The following is a 5381-nucleotide window of genomic DNA, read 5'->3' on the forward strand; positions in this document are numbered from 1 at the left end:
CCTGCTGTTCATGCACTTGAATGTTTTCTGATTTATTAATGGGTGAATCATTTTAACTGTGTTTGGTTTAGAACTTATACTAGAGAACTTAACTTTAGGATTTCCACCTAATGTCAGGATTGGTTTTGGTCGTGGGTCTGGGGCATCCTCAAACACTTAAAATACTATTTTTTGTAGTTTAGGTTGCTAAGTCTTCTCACATTACAATCAAGTTATTTATGTTTACTTGGTTTTAAAACCAATATCAGGTTTGTAGTGGATTATTTTATTTATATGGTTTGACTTGTTTCAGACGGGTTTTTCAGCCAGTCAGTGTTTCTTTGTGTTCAGGTTGTTTAAATGTCTTTTATCTGTTCCTGAGATTTAAACTTTAAACTCTTTGGGATTTATTTATTTTTTTTACATTTAATTGCTTTTGGTGTCAAAATATTATTGAATGAATGTTAGAATCACATTTAAAATATTTCATTAAGGTTTTTACTGTGATTTTGTGTTAAGTCATGCATAAATTGATTTATCTGAGTTTCTCGTCTCTGTGAAACGGGTCTATTTCATGCATCTCTTCTAAGTTAGCTTGTCATTGTGAGAATGGCAGATTGATGTTCGCACTTATCTAAAAAAGAAATTAATGTGGGACAAGGAGCTGCTTCAAAGGCAGTTAAGAGGACGATAACCACCCCAAGGAGTTCATTTCCATCTTAACGAGCTGCTAATGGGACATCAAGTGATATACACTCTCTGCACATTTGAGCACATATGTCTGTATTTCTGTTAGATCAGCATTTAATAAGGTTGATGTGCCCAGTCCAAACTCTCTGGTGAGCCTCAAGAAAGCAACATTCTATTAGAGCTAAAACATAAGCCCCACATCTTTCTGTTAAAGAGAACATTTATACTCCTATGATTCTGCATCTAACAAAGAGAGAAACTTAACAGGAAACCACAGAGGTGTTTAAAACTCATCACATAATCAAATAAAAGGTTATTCTGGAGCACAGTACAGCTCAGGTTTTACTGATCTATAACCCACATCATCCTTATTCTTTTTTTTTTTTAGCAAAGACACTATTAGCATTTGGGCCTTTAGCAAAGTCTAACTAAATCTAACTCCCCTGTATCTCCCAAGAATCGTTGGGATTTAATGAAAAACCTAAACTTGCTGTTTCCTTAAAGGTTCTTGTGAGGTTCAAACTTAGGGGGTATTCACAGCGGGAAAGTCCTTTGGTCTGGACCAAATAGTGGACTTTATTTGTTTCCTTTGGAGTGGTTTGCATTCACATTGTGATGTTTGCAAGTGGACTATAATTTGTAAACAAAGCCACTCAGGTGACGGTCATTGCTCCTATTGGACAGAAATGATGGAGGGCAGGACAGAGCACAGGAAATAAAGATGGTGCTGTTAATACAACTGACTGTGAAGAATATTAAGAGCTGCTCATTCGGTGGTGGTTTTGCGATGATATACTTAAAATCTTGTGACAACATTGTCAAATGTCTGGCGCAACTTAAAGGCCCTGTCACACTAGACAACTTATGCCAACTAATGAACATTTTAAAGCCATCAATATTGAATATGGAACTGAAAACAAAACTCAACAGGAAGTTTATTTTTGGCATGTACATAATGTAATTCGAACAAACTGATCAAATATATAACTTTATTAGCAATTTAGACATAAAAATATTTCATAAGATGGCATAAGTTGTCTAGTGTGACAGGGCCTTAAAGGAGACAAGGTGCTCCATATTTTCTGACCCACAACGGCTCATTTTTTATAGTGCAGTGTTAGTGTTATTCATTTTAATTAGCATTACATTTTAGTAATATTTTAGAAGCAACATTTTTTTACTGATTTTTAACATATTTTTTCATGATTACTGAATGATTGAAACCTAAAAGTGCAGACAAAAGCAGAAGGAATAGCAAAATAATGTATTCAAAAATAAACTGCTGACGTGGCAGCTCAGACTACTTGCAAAGCTTCTCTGGGAAGACTCTGACGCACAGGGGAGAAAACACAACTTGACTCATACAAGCAAAATCCAGGACTAACAACACGTAATATGAAGGAAACCCTAACAAACGTAAATCTCAAACACCTGGCTGGGAGACATATGGGAGCAGGTAAGAGTGGGTGAGACTGGAGCACAGAGCAGAAACGAAAGGTAAGGTCACACACACACACACACACACACACACACACACACACACACACACACACACACACACACACACACACACACACACTTGTCTTTGTGACTGCGCTGTCAGATGGTGGTCCCCACAATGTGATAAAGACAAACACACATCTGCATATGCACAGAATCACTAGGCAATTAAAAAAAAACACTGAAAAATGAAAACACAGATTCTCACAGGTATGTGTCCATTCAAACAACTACAGCGAGCCCAGTCTCCACTGAAAGGCATATTTACTTTGATCATGTTTACCTGAGAGCAAGCATTGTCCAAAATTAAAAAAGAAAAAAATTGAGTAGGTCCTTTAGACCAGTTCTTCTTTGTTGAAAAAAAAAAAGTTTCATCTCTCCTCTAAGAGACTTCAAACTGATAAAAAGTCTTTTAGAGGAGAGACAAAAGGTCTTTTCAACAAAGAACCCGTCCAGAGGACCTAAACTTTTTTCTTCCCTTTTTTTTTTACATTTTTCCACCTAGATTATAGAGATGCATCAGGACATTTGTCCAAAATGTTTATTTTCAGATATTTGTAATAAACCTAATAAATCTGAATGAGTGATGTCATCACATAGGAATGTACATCATCACACAAGCTCTATGTGATGTCATCATCGCATCACGTGGGCGAAACCATGTGTTTTGTCAAATGGAGCTCCCTCCTCTTTCTAACTGAGCTGCTGTTCACAACGCCTTCGGCTATTTTTTGTGAAAAGTAAAGGAGGAGCAATGGTCTCTGTGGTTACGGAGGAAAAATAAAGATATCACAAGGAATTAAAGCATAAAACTACAAATGGCTCTAAGTCCGCATCTCGGTTCCTATTGTTTGTTGTAAGAGGCCGTTCAAACAATTCAGATTGTTTGCAAACACATCTGTATCCGACAGTCAAGAGGTGTGGTACAAGCTGGATAGGTTGTCAGTCCATCAAAAGACCGAGAGGCAATGAAGAAACAATCATGCACTTACACACACCTTTCTGACTACAATACTTGTCTTATCAAGTGAAGTAAAACTCTGATATGTTGCATAAAAGTACAATAGGAATATTGTCTCAACCCAGGTTTCCTAAAAAGCATGCCTGGCCTGTGTTAGAAACCGGTGGCTGCAGAAAAGCAACTCAGAAAGTTATTTTCCAGACAGAGGGAAGAGATTACACAACTACTCGAACATTACATAGAAACTTTGGATTTCTCTACGCACCGAAGCACTATTTTTACCTTCTAATCTTCCCTCTATACTCTGAACTCACCTTCATAACAGGTTACCAAACTGTTTCCTGTTTTCAGCAGAAGAGAGGAAATGTTGCCATATTCACTTCTGAAGTGGCCCACTCACATACAGTATGTTGCTCATCTGTATTGTCAGGGCTGTGACTCATGTGCTTATACAACGTGTGGATCTTACAAGAGTGTTAATGGTGAGATGTGAACAGAAACGGGACGGTCTTCCTGTCGTTGTAGAGTGGCATGTTTGTAGCTGCTGGGCCACAGGAGCTGAACTCTGAGTGAGCAGATGGGGCTGCAGAGGACGAGTGGGAGGACGCTGCATTGTTTTCAGTTTGTCAGGCTTGTGTGAGTCAGCTGCACCCGTCACGCAACGGTTAAAAAAGAGCTTTGTGTTTTTATCCTAACACTCGAGCAGCGTTATGAAGGTGATTAACGCAGATTAATGTTCCAGGGACGGACGAGCGGCATCACACATCTCTGTGGCGGGGGGCAGCTGTTCAACCAGCTGGCCTGTTTCTGCAGTACCAAAAAGCAAGCAGTGGGCTGTAAAAATGATACAGAAAAAAAAATCTAATAAAAAAAAAACAAGTGCAGTGATTTGTTGAAATGATAGAAGTCTGGCGCCAGCTCCCAGCCAATGCCAATGGATATTAATCTGAGTGTCCATTTGGATGAGGTATTCTTTTAATTCATATTGTTTCAGTTTCCAGCGTTTATTATGTGCTCCAGATATCCTGTGAGCACTAAAATCATATTAAACAGAATCAGCGGGTTAATTGAGGGTGACATCATGTAGATGAAATAAGATTTTCTGCTGATATTTTACACTACAGCGCAACTCCTGATTGCAACTACTCTTCCATGAATCCTGGACGAATGCAGCTGCGTCTCGCAAAGTGAGCACTGATCGTATCATCGGCTGATGATCTGTGTGGTGTGATGTCAGAGGTGCTAAGAAAAGCCATCCGAGGAGTTACTTTATCTTTATATACTGCAGCATTACATAAAAATAATTGCTGCCAGACACTTAATCTACCCAGAGGGCTATTCTTTAGTTCTAAAAATAAATCCCAAATGTTTTATTTTTGTGGGAGAGTAATAAGGCATTTTTTAATTTTTTTAATCTGTACATATTATATTTGTGTGAAAATTATCTCCTGTGGTAGGTGCTAGATTATGTTATATGCAATAAATCAGAGCTGTTCTGGAACTTAAGTTCAGAACCTTACCATAGATGTTGACACACATTACAGAAATGCGGACAAATATGCTTCTAAATATAGATGTCATTGGGGTTTTTTGCTTTGTTTCTAAAATTTATTTTATTTTATTATTTACTTTTTAATTGTTTTTTATTGATTTATGTTTTGGTAAGATTATGCTGGACAAAATAAGTTACTTTGTGTGTGTATATGGGGGGGTACACTTACTGACAATAGTTAACATTCAGGCTAAGTACCATTTTTATGCTTATATAATGTGAAGATTTTAACCTGAAAAATCCTCAAGTAAATTGTGTCTGATATTTTGTTTATGTACTACCACAACACGTTTCAATACTGTCAACTAAAGTGCTATATGTTTTCATCAAGAGCAGCACAGTGGATCAGTTGGCAGAGCTGTTGCCTCTCAGCAAAAAGGTTTCCGGATCAAATCCTAGCCAGGGACCTATCTGGGTAGAGTTAACGTGTTCTCTTTGTGCATGTGTGTGTTTTCTCTGGGTACTCCAGTTTCCTCACACAAAGCAAAAACATGACTGTTAGGTTAATTGGTAACTCTAAATTGTACCTAGGTGTGAGTCAGAGATTGAATGGTTGAATGCTGGATATAGGCACCAGTGACCTCTGTCACCCTGAAAGAAAGAAGCAGGTTAAGATAATAAATGGATGGATATTGTCGTCATTGTATGTTTTCATGACATGACAAAATTTTATTTTATGACCACACAATGGTCAACAGC

The sequence above is a fragment of the Austrofundulus limnaeus genome, unplaced genomic scaffold (genome assembly GCF_001266775.1).
Source record: "Austrofundulus limnaeus strain Quisiro unplaced genomic scaffold, Austrofundulus_limnaeus-1.0 Scaffold254, whole genome shotgun sequence".
Taxonomy (NCBI): Eukaryota; Metazoa; Chordata; class Actinopteri; order Cyprinodontiformes; family Rivulidae; genus Austrofundulus; species Austrofundulus limnaeus.